This window comes from Homalodisca vitripennis, chromosome 1 (genome assembly GCF_021130785.1).
Source record: "Homalodisca vitripennis isolate AUS2020 chromosome 1, UT_GWSS_2.1, whole genome shotgun sequence".
Taxonomy (NCBI): Eukaryota; Metazoa; Arthropoda; class Insecta; order Hemiptera; family Cicadellidae; genus Homalodisca; species Homalodisca vitripennis.
In genome coordinates this window covers 21,955,943-21,974,023 of record NC_060207.1, presented here as the reverse complement: position 1 = coordinate 21,974,023, position 18,081 = coordinate 21,955,943, and the positions used below count along the sequence as shown (strand labels likewise).

General features: G+C 32.7%; 1 protein-coding gene across 1 annotated transcript in view; it reads right to left on the bottom strand.

Annotated features, from left to right (window-relative positions):
• Positions 1-13,110, bottom strand: part of LOC124352790 — a 41,132-nt gene extending 28,022 nt beyond the window's left edge. The window contains exon 1 of the mRNA XM_046802504.1: positions 13,061-13,110. The gene's annotated coding sequence lies outside the window, so the exon portion shown is untranslated. The remainder of the gene's footprint in view (positions 1-13,060) is intronic.
• Positions 13,111-18,081: the final 4,971 nt, after the last annotated feature.

The following is an 18,081-nucleotide window of genomic DNA, read 5'->3' as shown; positions in this document are numbered from 1 at the left end:
TAGTGCTTCAATTATTTTTATTATAAATTTGTCATATATGTAGACAGTACGCTGATTGGGTTTGTGATTCATCGAAGATATACGTAATGACATATAAGTCATTATTACCAACTTATTATGCATGGGAGCATTACATTGACGTAGATTTCTCAGAGTGGAGACGATGAATATCTTTTAATGTGACAATAGGATTGACATTTATAAGTGACAGAATGACAACTGTTCAATATAATATACAGTGCAGTTGAGTTTTCACGGAATGTCGTATATTAATTTGATTGCACGTTTCTGAAAAATTAAAATTTATAGTATTTAAATTTTATCTTCAAAGTATATTCAATCATATGGTAACTCTCAAACGTTTTATATATTACTGATTTTGGTAATGGAGCAGAAGATGATAGAAGTTACGTTACTTATTTTAGAAAGGCCGATTAACTTTTCCATTCTTATTCCACTTGCCCTCATGGGCCTCTGGCCCGTCTTTAGGTGTGATAAACATAATGGAGATTGAGTCGGTAGTGTACCGATAAAAAGTGCCTTAAATCCTATCCTGTCTACAGATAGGTTTAACCGTGCGTGATCCTAACTCAGGTCCAAAGTCCAACCACTTAGCTCGACCGAGCGGTTGGCCACCAGCTCCTCCATTAATGGCAGCTAATTTTTGTCTCATTACACAATTGTAAAAATTCCCCTCTATTACAAAAAAAAAAAATCATCCACACCAATGAACTTTATGTGTATGAGGAAATTCTATGTAAGCATTCAGTTAAACAGTGAACTTCTATGCAGCAAAAAATGCAAAATTAATTTATTTTCATTTTACAAGCACGGAAAGAGCTTTGAAAAACCTTTTAATTTAATAAAAAAACTTATTTGCCTTAAAGGGTTTGTAAAATGTATATATCAGAGTATAATGACATCAACTTTGCAGGATCTATTTACAGTATCAATTGTACGTACCATGCTGAAATTATCGTGCAAAATTATTACATAAGCTGTGACTACACAAACTGTCTGCCAAATCTGAGGAAATAGTTTATATATGTGTATATTTTCTGTGTAAAGGTATATTTCTCGCGGAGTTCAGTAGACTTTTGCATAAAATATTCTTGTATTATACAGAGTGGTTCTGAAAGTGAAAAAATAAACTGTGAAAATAGCTTAACATATAGCTGCATAAAGGAATGTAAAAAAGTTTTTATTATAGCATTCTCTTTATAATTTTTAAAATAATACAGTTGAAACTTTGAAGATACACTAAACTTATACCTATCACTGAGAAAAATAAATGTTTGATACAACTTTTACAAAAATAATACAGTCTTTGAACTTTATGAGAAAACCAACGCTATTTTAACTATTAAAATCGCACCATAGCAAATATTTGTGACTATTTTTAAGCCGGGTGTATGTGAAAATATCGTAATTTTATCATCTTGGAATAAGACATATATTACTCATAAAACTCTAAACCTAGCGGATACAGTTATCACGTATGTATCAAGATTATTAATAGAATACCATCATATGTATAAACACTGACTTCCAGACTAACACATTGGCTGAAGCTGACTTACTTTTTTGCAGCTATTTCAAAGAGCAATAAAGCAAAACGCACTGATGTTACGTATATGTAAGCAAATCTAGGCATAACGAAACATCTACTCAATCAATGTAATAATAAAAGGTATTTAAGGTAGGTAAGTTGTATTTTTATTTCCTCATTGTTTTATGACTGGCAATCGTGACAGGTACTTGGTGGATATAAACATTCTGGTCCCTTCCTTAGGGTTTTGTCACGGCCGGGAAGTAGTCAGCTTCCTCATGTCACATGTGATACTTAGCAGGCCCCCACGATTTTTTTTTTCGAATTTTGCTTTCTATGCTTCCGATATAAACTTCTCTCAGTAAGGAGGGTTTGCCTGAAACTTTCATATTCCTTTTGTACGGATAGTTTGCCTGAACACAAATAAGCTAATAAAAATAAATAACAGTGTACGGATATTTGAGAAAACACCTTCACAGAGTGATTTTCTCTGATGATAATCAGCTCTCTAGGCACTGCAATGGTTATGAATAATCAATTTTTTAGACAAGGCAGTGAGCAATACAGCGGGTCTCTTCCTTTTTGACTATTGTGTGCAAGATAAGGTCCGTTTGTCGTCTCTGTAAGCTTTTGCAAGGATGGTAAGTGTAAATTGATGAAACAGGATCATCTCGTTACTTGTTTCAGTGACTACAAAAACTTTATTTATTTATTAATACATACGGCAATCGCTATTTTACAAAAATGTTTACAACATAGTGTTCGAAATATTGATAATACACTTTTCATGCATAGCCACTTACATGCGATAGTAGTACTACTGGACTATCCATGGTTACAGAACAATTGAATATGGTATACATTTAAAGTTAATAAAATAGAACATCAAAGACAAGATACAAAAAGAGATAACATGGTCAACAAGATGATTACATAATAATGTACATGCTAAGTATATGCAACTTGTGCATCAAAGACAAATTGAAAACAAGGCAACAAGATAATAACTACATGCTTCATGCTAAGCGTGTGCTAACTCTAGTGCATGGGTCAATATACAACAAGACAAAAATCAACAGAGCAACCACATGCTAATACTAAATACTATAAGTGTTATAAGTACATGCTATATGTGTGTGCTGACGGTATAAACTATGAACATTTAACAATGAAATGACAAAACAATATAGAACAAAAATAAACAATATAACAAAATACTAGCAGGGATGAGCAACCAAAGGTAGACTCTTGCTTTCAATGTTCACCAAGCTCAGACACCCAAGAGAAGACCCCCCTCCGAAACACCAGCATGGATACGCCAAAGAATTCCAACTGGTGGGCAGCATTTCCCAAACGCAGCAGACGTGGAATTACACTCTGGTAGGCGTAGACAGTCCGGTGTGAGGACCAGAGGTTTGTTTAATACTTCTGGAGTGCGTAATAGGCCCTCAAGGCTCAAGTACTACTGAGCAATTCCACAGGTCTAGTGTGAGGAATAAGAAAACCTAAATTTATCATGTTGTTATTTGTATTATTTAAAAACTTGGAAATATTGTTAAAAATAGTTACGATCCAATACCTATAATTTCTTTTGATCATCGTATACTCGGAATTTAATAGCAAAATAAACAGCTTGTTAAATTAATAGGCTACTAATTATGAGGTACTGAAGGCCATCTTTATTGTAGGCCCATAAGAACAACGTTAAACAATATGAACTTTCAGGACGTTATTTTTGTGATAGAATTATAGATACGGCTCTTTTTAAAGATGCCATTCGGACGCGCCCAAACGTTATTTTAGCGTTTCTATATTTTTACATGATATTAAAAAAGCTCATACGTTTAATATGTCATTGTTTTAATATCAATAAACTTTACACTTCCGACAATATTTTGTTATGTTTTTATGCGTAGTTATATCTTTAATCTGATACATCTGTCATAACGTTATGATCAAATAGCCTAAAAGTACATGAGATTTAACATTGTTATTATGGGGCAAACCTCAAGGTCGTTTCGCAACAGCCTAGTCTTGATACATTGTTTTGTGTTATTGTCTTTCACTTTATAGTTATTTCAATTTACACATATAATACAAAATATCAGAACGTCCAGATTCTCTCTCTTTATACTTTCTCTTAATCAGAAGTTTCATTTAACTCTTTACCGTTAATTTTATCATTTATCTCTATTCATACTTCAATTATTACTTAATATCTCGAAATCATTACGTTAGTACAGTATGTCCGTAATTAATTACATATAACTATGAGCTATAAATTGTATTTTTTTTAATTAGAATGTCGTTCGTTTAGGTCGATATTTTTCCTTCGCAAGTGTTTAATTTTTTACTCTAAATAAAGTTACAAGAGAGTGTTTCACTGTCAGCTAAAAGTACAAAAGGTTTATTTTAGTAATTTCCTGTTGCTCAGCAAAGTGATTGTATGGCTAACAATGGAGTTCATAAAGACGTACAATTTAATTATCTACCTTTAGAACAAGGGGCGTTTGGATAATAAAAGCGTAGGATTAGTTATTAACTGTGAAAATTACGGGTTAACTAAGTTTTAGGTGAAAATGTATTCTACAAATTCAAAACCATTTCATTTTGAGGATGAGATTTAACTGAATGAATACCAATTAGACGTCTTAATTTCATTATAGTTTTCTGTTTGTTTTAATAAAATAACATTATTAAAGAAATACGTTTAAAATTATGAACTTATTGAAATTTATTTAATTCACATATATGTCATCACTGTATAGTGGTAGTTATAAAGATGGACATAGTAGAAGAATGAAAAATATATAATACCATCGAAACACAAAATGTACAATTTTAATAATTTGGGTTTATATAGAAAGCAATAGTTTTAAGATCTCTACTATTACCAGATTACGCTGTGAAAATAATACAAGTTGTTTATATTACATGAATTTTACCACTCACTTCAACATAGGATTTTAAATATTTATGTTGGAAACATTTAATAAGAGTCTTATTTAATGCTTTCGATTTAGAGAAAACGAGGTCTAAAAGGAATTAATTCGTATATAAATATCTCCTATTAACCGTATATAGTTTAACTAAAAGTTTTCCCTCGTAGAATGGTAATGTATCCATTTATTTTACAATAGAATGTTCTTATTTTATTTTATATTAAAGATTCCCAATATTCTAATTTGAGTTTCATCAACTTTAAAATGTTTATGTAAAATGAAAAATGAATAAGAAATTACCATCGTTGAGAAGAGAAATTAGTAAGTAACGTTTAGATATAATAAACACTTTTATCTATTTTTTTTAATTCCGAGTTTCTAATTCAAAAGAGGTTTTTTTAACTGAGAGGAATGCGTTCTAACATTGCTATAAATAAAATTATTATTAAATACCTAACGAAACTAACAATACGATGTCTTTTAGTTATTTAAAGATACGATGACTGTAAGAGAGTTCAAATAAAAACAAATTTCCTATATTTAGGTTGTCGGATAATGTGGTAGTATGTACGAGATTCTGAAAGTTCTTATCTATTTAAAATGTAAAAGTCCAAAAAGTATTTTCAATGTAAATGTAATACAATATACAGCACGATATAAAATGTGAAAAGTTTATATCGAACCAACCGGCATCAATCTTTCACGGGAAGGGAAACACAATTTATAAACATGTCATCTAATACCATCCCACAGCAGCACACCTCTTACCTGAGAATCTGATGGAAAATGTTCGTTGTTGGGTGTTTTCTGGGGATACATAAGTTTTCCACATCATTCTTTACTGTTAAAAGTGTATTTTGTTTACGACGATGCATAATTAATTGTTATTTAAGTGTTTATATTCATATTATATTTAATAGTTTATCGTTTATGTTTGATAAGAAATTATGGAGAGTATTATATTTTGTTTTCATTTTGCGGTATCCCCTTTTTATCGACTTCCACGGCATTTAAAAAACGACATTGGCGAAGGCAAAGTGATCAGATTTGTTAATCTTTTTGAAAGTTGATAACTCTCAACAAAATTCAGATATGTATTAATAAATTTATCAGAAATAAAAATAACGAAGAGAACTTTTATATGAAATAAATCAAATAAAAATATATAAACGTACTGTGAATACATTATCGAAATAGCAATTCCAACTATGTTTCTAATAAACCAATACAACGAAGTATTGAGAAACCCGGTAGAGCGTAACGAAAGAGATAGACCTTTTACCTTTCGACCTCAAAATCGATAGAGTTCTTCCTTGGATCTGGAGAAACGTAAGTACCACGTTTTAAGTCATTAGGGTCCAAGTAAAGAATTATATTGACACATGTAGTTCATTATAAGAATTACATGACTAACTGCCATGTAGATAGACATACGGACTGCTCTCTGAACTTTTGACTCCAAAATCAATAAAAGTTTTCTTGCACTAAGATTCTACATAAGAGGTTTCAGATATCCAGGACCTTTCTATAAACACTTATGGGACAGGTGAGCAGAAGGACAAACAGTAAAACAAATGGCCAAACAACCAGATTATAATAAGGCACTTTAGGTCTCTTAATAACAGTTGTGGTATAGTACCAATTTTACTGGAATGACAACTATTAAATAATCCTTGACCAATAATACGTGGCCAGCAGTATGCTGCATGTTAAATACAAAGGAAAGATATAATGAACTGTGCTAAGGATTTAAATGTTTTAGTACACTTCAAATACATTTCAAAAGGAGAATAAGCTGTTGTTACAAGGTAATGTTTAAATGTGGAGTATGTATTGATCGTGAACTCTAAACTACGTTTGTAATAAATTTTGAACATTCTAAATGCCATATTTTCAACTCCAATTTCTTATAATTTGGCACAATCTTCTTCCACTATTTACTAGTGAAATATAACTAACGAAATAGAGCTTTGTGATTTGTATTCACAAAAATTCGAGTTTCCGGATATTGTTTTTCATTTGAGTGATTACAAATATATTCTAAAAATAACTTTTGTATTGTTTCTATTGTTAGAAACACCATTTGTCGTACACGACTGTATTACAATTTAGATAAAACAATGAAATTAAAGTTTTATTTAAAAATAACTATAGAGCTTAAAAAAACTTTAAATTCGCGAAAACATCCGTAAAGCATATGTGCATGAAAGCAATGAAGTATATATTTAATATGAAACCCAGAACTCAGTGTCCACCTAGCTAAGACACAAAAGTTAGATTTTATTAAAATATATTTTTATTTTAATGTAATTAAACTTGTTTATGGTAACATTTATTCAAAAGTATTGAACTTAAAACCACTGCTACAAAATTATTTACTTTCTTGTACCATAAATATCAGTACTTCTAAATCGAAATACCATACATTAAGTATATATTAAGTAAAAATACCTTTTAAGTTAAATCATAATGGTCGCGTAGAATCTATATTAACTGCAGAGCATATTCGCTTTTAGAGTCAAGAATAATTAAATTCAACGTATTTCTCATAAAATAAATAGATAACTATCAGTAAATGATGGAGAAGCCTTTTATTACATATCAAATACGAGCAATAAAAATGGCTAAATACATACACATCATGTTTGTGTTAACTTATTTTTTACACAAATGCTTCTCTGTCTGCTTCTCTGTCTGCATGTCTGCAGGAATTGAGAATGTCTGTATCTCGAGAATGAAATGAGTTACAGATTTGCATTCACCCTGAGTGAATGTAACTCGACACGTGTGTAGCGTACTCCTATCTTTCACTATTGAGAAAAAAATTACATGTACTAATAGGAAAATATAAGGCAGCTAGTAACAGCTAGTAGAGTATGTCTGGGATTGTGTTCAACGATGTTACCACTTCTTAGTTCCGTTACAAGTACTAAAATATATTATTTAATCCTTCTCAGATCTTTAGTAAAGACTTGATTCAAAGATCATTTGGAAAAAGACGTCAGTTGGCTTACATTTTCGGCAGGTTTTGGGTTCTAGCTGGCCGGCAAGATGATCTCCGCACGAGTACTATGCTACAGTGGCACATCCAGAAATCTCCTATGGAAGGTGTCCTAAAAACCGGAAAGTAAGGGGTATAGAAACCCCCATACTAGTAGGGAGACCGGGGTCCCTCCTTCGGGAAATTGCTGAAATAAATAGGACCTAAAATGGTAAAATGACCTATGTTGATTATGGTCCTAATGATAGGACCTAATGTTTTGTTTCGTTTTGTTAGTAATTCTGAACTAATAAAACGAGGGCAAATATCAGGTCAGAGTGTATAAAGTCTACAGTAAATCCACTCTATTACCTATCACCAGAGAAAGCTTACGGAAATAATTAAAATCTGTAACAAACACAGTTTACATGAAGTGTATTTAACTATATTTGCCAACTCTTTAATCTAAAAGCATAAATGTCTGAGTTTGAAAGTTGACCACAGAGTAACTAATAGCACAATAATAACGGGAGTCATTTTAATTTATAGCTGTTTTATTCTACTTTTCGCAATATCAAACTGTTTACTAACAATAACTTCCAGTTTTTATATCCATAACAACGAAAATACCGGTTTTAAGATTTTAAACAAAACTCCAACTTTGAACATTCATACTTCAAAACTTGTGATCAGATTAAAATGTTTTTAAGGATAGATAAACGTCTTCTCTAATGCTATGTAAATTTAGGAATAGTATGAAAGAATTGTTATTAATTTATCATCTTCACTTTTATTCCTGATCATGTGGTCTACAAAATTCAACATTAGTCACATTAAGGACCTTAACTACTATCTTTAGCGTTTAATTTTGTAAATCACTAAATACAATTTTAATTTCGAACAAATATTAAACTGAGCAAGTTCTTTTTATTAACCCTAACCGTTACCTATTTGTTTTAACTAATACAGTATAGAACTGCTGAGAGCTCGGCAACTCACTCACTACTGAGACAGCCGATCACATCGGGACTACTGCAGAAGATACTTATTGTACCGGTTACTCGTCTGTACAGAGAAATTCCAATCACCGCAAACCGAAAGTTAGTTACTGTAACAGATACCGTTCCTGGTACAAAGTACTCGGACCCTTAGCCGTAACAATAACTGGAACTTGTACCTGTACCATTTTAGGAGTACACTGTAACGTGTGATTAACAATCAGTACGAGTACATTTTGTACTTGGTTACTGAAGTACCGAGTACATGTAGAAGCGAACAGAAATATTAAGAACAAACCTCACTTTCGTGGTTGCTATGTGACGGTAAAATACAAATATTTCAGGTTTTGAGAAAATTTGCATGTATTTCGGCAGTTGTTACATTAAATTAGTTATATGGTTTGAATATTTATATTTGATTATAACCAATAATTCCAACATAAATTAGATTTTGATTTTCAAATAGACTATCAGGCGATCGATTGCTTTGAAATATAAGGCTTTGCGGGGGGCAGGTCCCGTTCGTCGCCCCCTGTCGGTACGCCCCTACCGTGCTAACACAAATTTGTGTACGATGTGAAACGATCTCACAATCTATTTTAAGAACGATACTACTACACACAAGCCAATAACTACCACGCTTATTTACTAGAATTTTAAGCTTCAGGAGCTATTCCATGGCAGTGCCATGATTACTCAGAGAAAAGTAGGCTTCTGGCTGTTTCCGGTCCTGTTGAATCCAGAATTAGACATAGCACACATAAACTTAGTATGGTTATTGTTTAAGCCATTCAAAGCTTTTACTTTACTAATACCATATTATGATGATGATAAGATAATGATATATTGCATATTTATTAGTACGCTAGTATATAACTTAGTAGCATACCTTGCATTGAAGAATGTATTTTGTATTTTTCTCATTAATATATTAAAACACAATAGTTTTCCCTATTAGTGTGTTAGAAGTTTAATATAGAGTGTTAATATTTATTGTGACTTGGATCTTAAACACGTGAATGTTAACTGAGAAATATCGGGCATTTTTCCTAATTTTCCGAATTTTAATCCGAATATTTCATGGTTAGGCTTTTAAATGAGAAGCCAACGTCGTCTGAGTATTTCTGTTGAGTTAAACAATTATCTTTGTTCCCAAGAGCTAAATCTTTATTTCAAGAGAAGTTTACCAGCAATATAAAAGGGAAAGAGTGCAATTCTGAAAAAGGTATAGAGTCAAAAGTAGGACTAAAATATACGTTTCTTTTTTGTCCTACGTTAAATAAATAGTATGGGGAAGTTAAAGACTCTCCATTTACCCAAAAGCCAGACATTCCCAATACACGAACCATAGATAAATAATATTCTCGGTGGTTGAAAATTGGGTATAAAATAGTAGTTTAACTTTATATTTGTGATGAATTGCTCTACATCAATTGATAATAGAAACAGTTTTTTTTTAATTTATGTTCACTAATATATGCGTAAATTCTCGTAAAAATAGGCCCATTTGATCCCAGTTCGGAAAAGTGAAAGAAACTTAGAGGCTGTCATGTTTTTGCAGAACATTTATTCAGGTTTTAAATATTTTGTAATTTATTTTTGTTTTTTTAACAAATATCACACAACAAAGAAATAAAACATTGCAACTGTTATATTTTTGACGTTTGAAAGTAATAATGAGTAAAAAAAAAGGTTCCCCAACAGCAATGTTGGATTAAAATGTTAACAAACGATAAGTTTACAAGTAAAATTACAAAAGAAATATGAATTTTAAGGTACAGTATTTTCGTTTACTTATGGAATATTATGTATCATAAAGACCCACATGTAATCTTCTGGCAAGCTCCAACCACTTTGACATAGGTTTCTATTACCTTCCCACTTATTCACAAAATCCACGATGAATTCCTCCTTGAGGGCTAGGATAGTCATAATTGTGCTATGTAAATTTAAAAATAGTATGAAAAAGTTGTTATTAATTTACCACCTTCACTTTTATTCTTGCTCATGTGGTCCACAAAATTCGGCATTGGTCACATTATGGAGCTTAGTCACTATCTCCAGCATGTAATTTTGTAAATCAATAAATAAAAAGTTTAATATTTAACACATATTAAACTGAGCATGTATTTTTGATTAACCGTAACCTTTAACTGTTCGATTTAACTAATATAAGTACAGAACTGCTCAAAGCTCGGCAACTCAGCCGAGAAGATTGCAAACGAGACTATTGGTACACCAGTGACATCAAATATCACCAAAGGAATTAGTCAGAAGGTGTCATATCGCATGATCTTGCAGGCCAGTTCTGATCTTCATTTTTTTATTAGAACCCTTCATGCAGCAAATCAATCATATTCAACAGGATTGTAGGTCGCAGCACCTTCTGAAACCAGATGTTCCCACTCGAGCTTGGGCTGAAGAAACTCTCTTATAATTTGTCAGTAAAGCTGAACATTTACATTGAAGGTGCCTTGAACTGTGTTTTCAAATCAATATAGTTTAATGACTTGATTAGTCCGAAATCGATACCAAAATGTAATTAATGGCAGAAATATTTGATTTTACAGGATTCCCGAAATCCAACAGGTTTGCTTATTTATGCAAGCACTGCGATGGAAATTAGACTTCATTACTAAAGAGCAATATTTTTGAAAACTCCCTTCATTTCCATGTTGATTTTCAATCTTCAAAATTACAGAATCGAGCGATTTATAGGATCTTATGGCTTGATCTCGTGTGTGAGTTGAACTATGTAAGAAAACAAGAGAAGATTTTTTACTACATTTTCTAATATTTTCAAGCGACCGAACTGATCTATTACACTATGATCGTTTTGTCAACACTGAACTAGTTTCTTCGAATTTTGTAATCAATCTATTGACAAATAACTTATTTTTGCACTGTCTCGACCGAACATCGCGCGTCTTTAGCACTGTTTCGTCAAAACAATCTCCGTATTTATAACGTATTATAACTACCCACGCGCCGATCTGTCGTGTAGTGATCCATGACTGCAAACGATATCTATTACTGATGACATCTATTGAAAATGTGGAATTACTAATTAAAAGCAATTAGATTAGAACCTATTCAAATTCGGTGTTTACTAGGTCACCGTATATAATTTAATGATATATAAAACAATTTCAATATTGTTTTACGAAACAAAGCTAATAGAAAAAAATTTGTAAACCATGCCACGCCTTTATATAATTTCAGTATTCCATCACTAGAACTAGTCAACCATCAACCAAACAAGTAGTCTTAATGGCAATTCCTTTTGTCATCAAGGTATTTCTTTTGGTTTAAAAACATGACCTGCAATCTTATGTATTTGATAATACCTTAAGAATGTATATATTCTGAAAATAAATATCAATCTAAATCCAAAATGGCAACTATTACTGGCAGGCCATAACAGAACACAACAAAACGTTTCATTAAACATGCAAAATATAAAAGCGTTACGTAATGGACTTTATAAGCAATAAAATAAGATGAGGCTTTTGTACATAAACAGGTAACTATTGTAAACTTTCCTTGAAATAATTGCAAGTGAAATTATAAATCTGTAATATCAGTTTTGTCAATTAAAAGACGGTACTTATACAATAAACAAAATCATCAAATTAATATCTAGCTGAAAAATTAGGCTACTAAATACATTGTGAAGTGAAATCATATGCTATTTAGGCATCGCAACAGATGTAAAGATGTAGCGAAGCCTAAAATATCTTCTTAAGACACACAGAAATAAAGGGCCAGGCTTTAAAAGACAAGTTTTCTAAATAAATTTAGCTCATTGATAATGTGACTAAATCATGTATTTAACATTAAGAATAAAATAATATGATAGTACAATTTTATAATAACTCACATGTTCTTAACACGTAATATGTGGTAATTTTGCAATATATTCACGTTATATTAGATACTCAAGACTATGGTTATAAATTTTATGGCAGGAACTGCAAATAGTCACTCAAAAATACGTATATATAACTGCTGTGTTGTTACAAAAAATATAATTTATTTTAGTTGTTTAAGAATTACTTAAAAATGTTGTTTTTTGTATTATGTAATATTTTTACTAGTTTGAAAACATTATTACATGATTGAATCGATTTTGATGTTAAACAACTGAATCATAAATCCTTTATAACTGTAATTAGAGCAATATAACTGTACACTTACTGTAGATTTAATAATATTTTTTTAAATGAACAACAATATCAATCTTCTTATTACATAGCATATTTTATTGATTGCGACAAGGAACTTAAAGACTAGAAGTTAAAAATATTTTCACTGAGACTTTATTCAATACTCTATTTAAGTAAAATTTAATTTTTACATATTTAGAGTTCATGTTAATTCAAAGTTCAGTAAATATTTAATTTTTAATTGAATGTTTGCATGTATACATAAATAATTAAACACATATTCTGCTTCTAACCTCTTAACACACAAAACCACATATATGATAAATATCCTGGCATAAATATTTTAAACAAACATAAAATACTCAATTACACCAAAATATAAATATTATATGGAATACAAATTACAGAACAATATGGTAGTTTACCTTGTGTCGATTCCCTATAGCGAAGGTCTGGACGCCATGTGTTTCCCGCCCTTTCCCAGAGAGTACTGAGCTGTATCCCCTCCTCAGCTTCTTGCCCCCTCCCCACCGACCACCCCTTCGGTGAGGGTGGGAGCATTACTGAGCTCCCGACCTCCAAATATCACACAAACCCACTTATATTGTTTACACAACTCAATATACTGATGTAAGCTGCCATACTTCTATACTTGTAGATCTATCCAGAACAACGGGAAATTTGATAGTCTCATACCCTAACAACTACTTCCTTTTTTTATTGAATTATAATGCAAATGTTTTACATGCATACAGTGAAAAACAAAAATTCTAACTCCTTAAAAAATAATGCTACATCAATATAAACTGATCAGTAATCTCATACGTTTAGTCAATAACATACAAATTATGGAATTAATGTATACAACTAATTTTACATTATCTATATTTTGCAGTTGAATAATTAAAAAATGTAATTAATTTACAAAGTGTTAATATTAAAAATATTTGTGAGCTAGGAAATAAGCACACATGGGCAGAAAGCCTGTGCGTAGGCTCGAGTTGCTGCCATAAATATTGTGTACGGGTTGTATTTTGTGGTTGTCTTGATTATCTATAGAATCATGCGACTTGTACAAACTTTATTAATTAGTGTACTAATGTAAATCTATAGCGAAAAGTAAAAAGTAATGACGTCTATAATTTCCAGAATCAATAAAAAAATAGAACGACATAGTACCATTTCATATACAGTGATTGCTTGCAAAGGTTTATAGTGAATACAGCAAAAAACAATAAATGAATTATACTGAGAGCTACGTAAAGAATTCATAATTGTCGGTGATTTTAAGATATTTCATCTTAAAATATATAAAAAAGTATTATCAGGTACTTTGGCATTATACCGACAACGTCACTATTGGGGAAATTAAGTGATCTGAGCTTGAATTTAGATATTACCTCGAGAAACGTTTTTGCTTTTCCGCTAGAAACGAGGGTTGGCACGTAAGGGGTGTTTCTGATTGGTACTTTCCCGAGTTCAGATCACTCATCATTAACAAACATTTCTGCAACAGAGGAAAAGTAGCGACACGGAAGTACACTGTTACATCAGCGATTCACCTTCCAGACATTTGGGAATAACCCACAACTTGAAAACCAGGCTTCTTTTATTTCGATTATAAAGGAATATCCAGTTATTTTGGAAAAGAGTAATATACCAAGTATCAAAAACAAAACAAAAACAGAGCCATTGAAGAGATTCAAAATCGAATCGGCCGTGTTGTATACATACACACTGCCTACATAAGACCCTTGAGCGACTGTCCCAGACACTGGCTTTGCGGCTGTACGACTGGCTCTATTGAAAGTCGTAGTCTACGCACGTAAACACGGTCATTACGACCCCAGAGTTTAGATATTTTTGGTATTGTTTTTCATGTATCAGCCGAGAAATTTCGGTTCTTCTCTGTTGCGGATGTCTCTTTCGTTACGATTCTCTACATTGCCAACTTCATTGTTTTGCCTTTCCTCAATGTTAAAGTCAAAGTCTTCTTCACTTAGTCTTTTTGCTACATTAAGAAGAATAAAGCAACAAACAACCATCGATGGAAACATTTTTAGTTTTAATCCTAATTTTGTTTTGCATAATTGGGAAACGTTGTTTCAACTGACCAAAACAACGTTAAATTATTACTCTTTCTTGGGCCAAACACAGGTTGTATGCTCTTTCTCTAGCAGTTATTAGGTTTTCATAGGGTCATAAGCCAGGGAGCTATCCCGTAACCCGAATCTCCAATTAGGAGTGTATTAGCTTGATTGAATTCCATAATTCTGTAAATATCTGAATTTCTCCAAATTCGTGCATCATGCACTGAACCTGGCCAAGAAGCATCTACGCTTGTGAACTCTTCAGCAAAATTACAAGTTTCCTGCACATTTATACTTGGAAACCTCTTTCTATTTATATATTCATCGCCATGGTCAGAAGGCTTGCGTATAGGTATTTGAGTGCAGTTAACAGCTCCAATGGCTGAAGGAAATCTGTATTTTTCTTGCCAATTGGCTTTTTGTTGTTCCATTTCTTCTCTTGTAGAAGGAAATTTTATCCATACGTTTTTCTTCATTAATATAGCTGCTTCATTAATACATCTGAAATGGTTTTTGTGACTGTAGTTCTGTCGATACCAATATCTTCGGCAACACCACTCTGAAACCCAGGATCACCAACATATCGAAGAAAAGTACGCATTCTGTCCAAATTGGGCAACGCACCACCACGCCTTTCAAAGTTTTCCCCAGGAAAATGATCACTAATCCACTCAACATTCATTTTATTAAAACGATAAAGAGCTCGGTAGTTTTGCTCTAGAGATTCGCGACGCACTCTGTAAAGTTTTACAGCACGAAAATTTAAAAACTCTGCCATCACAAGATTGAACGTCTTTACTTGAGCAAGTTGTATCTACTAATGAGCAGATCGGTAATTTCTGGAGTACCTGCTCACATTTTGGAGCAAGTGCCTAGTTTTATTCACCTAAAAAGGTGAGTAGATACTCCAAGTCAATTGTCTAGTCGTCAACATGAGAGAGTGCTCCGAGCCTCCACTGAGCAAGTTCTTTGTATTCACATGAAACTGGAGTACGTACTCATTTTTTGGAGGAAAGAGCGTTTGCTCAGCTTTATTCACTTCACCCATTGTTGTAACAGTGTGCAGTTGGTGAAGTGAATAATGTTGGAGTACATGCTCCGTAGCAGATGCTCAGGTAGTGAGGAGTAACTCCTTCTAACACGAGTAAGTGCTCTGATTCAATGTGAATAAAAAGTCAATATTGGGCCAGAGGACTTGCTCAGGCAAATGGAGCAAGTGCTCACAGTTCCCTTCCCTATCTTGTGCTAGACAGACGTGTTGCAACTTGTCCAGATATCACACTAGCAGATAACACTAATATTCAGCGTCCACATTCGCATTGTTGTTTTAGTTGTCTCACGAGTTACAACAAAACAAGTGATGGCTTGTGATAAAGGGAATAACCCACAACTTGAAAACCAGGCTTCTTTTAATTTCGATTATGAAGGAATATCCAGTTATTTTGGAAAAGAGTAATATACCAAATATCAAAAACAAAAGAAACATAGCCATTGAAGAGATTCAAAATCGAATCGATAATGAATTGGGATTGCATCTCGACTCAAGCCAAATTTGGAAAAAATTCAATAATATGAAGAGTAGAGTGAAGTCAAAGGCCGATACTAACAAGACTGGCAACAAGAAGGTTATCTTGAAACCATGGGAAGAGGAGTTACTTAATTTTATTGAAGGTGACACCGACAACCCGGCTATTGTGCGTTTAAAAGGTAAGTTCAGTTAAAACTTCTAAAAAAATAATTTTGCTTTTTATAAAAGTTATTTGATCTTGTTGGCATGATAAATAAACTCTCATTTTTTCTTCATGTTGTACTGGTATACTTTGTGTTAATTTTTTTCAGAACTACGCTTGTAATAAAGAACGTTACGTTTTCAGGTACTGTTACTGCGGGGACTGAAGAGACTCAGAATGAAAACAGTGTTTCTTTTGACTTTTGACTTCGGTGGATTCCACCAACTTTGAAACTAGCTCGGACAAAACAACTGAGAATCGACAAGGAAAACGCAAGATTCAACTGCTGAACAACTTATAGTAACAGGACCAAACGTTAAACAAGCAAAGAAAAAACTTAAATTAATTGAAACTGAGGAAACTAAAGATTTGACCTTGCCTGAGCTACAACGTTTGGTGTTACTTAAGCAGCTTGAGTACTTAAAAAAAGCTGAAAAATTGGTTGATATACAATTGAAACGAGAAGAATCTAAGGAAATCGATCAGCCACAATCAACAGCACCATCTGAGCAAAACGGAATTTCAACAGAGGAACTACAAGCTATGATTGGAACTTCTTATTCAACAACTTACTGTGATGGATTGGAGTTCACTACTCTGTAGTAAATGTATAATAATGTAAAATAAATTCTCATCCTGATCCTAGGATAAAAATACCTATCTACCTCCAACTCTTAAAAAAAACACACAAAAAACAAAAATAATACAAAAAATATCTAAACTCTGGGGTCATAATGACCGTGTTTACGTGCGTACGACTTTCAATAGAGCCAGTCTTACACCCGTAAAGCCAGTGTCTGGGACAGTCGCTCAAGGGTCTTATGTAGGTAGTGTGTACAACCGCGTATCCAACACGCCCACAAGCCAAGGTTAGGTGTGTTACAACAAGGCTTGTGGCCGTGCCTACATAATTATGTAAAACTAAAGAGTAGATCGGTAATTTCTGGAGTACCTGCTCACATTTTGGAGCAAGTGCCTAGTTTTATTCACCTAAAAAGGTGAGTAGATACTCCAAGTCAATTGTCTAGTCGTCAACATGAGAGAGTGCTCCGAGCCTCCACTGAGCAAGTTCTTTTTATTCACATGAAACTAGAGTACGTACTCATTTTTTGGAGGAAAGAGCATTTGCTCAGCTTTATTCACTTCACCCATTGACCGCTTAACCTTGACTAAGCATTGTTGGGAGGGGGGTTGTGATAAGATAATTCCTGATATTTATCTTTTTAAGAGATTGCTCTACACTGCTCTAGTAAACAGATCTACCTAAATCTCAGAAGGCATTTACAGGTTATGATCGATTAGTACAAAGTTGAAATACACCACACAACGTGTGGATTTGATGAAGTTGTATGCAAAATTCCAAATCTGTAGTTCATTTCACTCTAAAGATGTCCTGCGGACAGATAGACATTCAGACAGTCGTACAAAAAAGAAGTTGACCAAATATCACAGATCTTATTCTTATAGAAGTGATGTTTCATGCAAAATTTAAAATCCACATATGAAATATTTTGACATATTTTGCCACATGATAGAATCAGGTTATCGTTCATTAATAGAGTTTCATGTCAGTGTATAAATAATACAATTTTCTATTCACTATAAAATTATGTATGTGTTGGGACA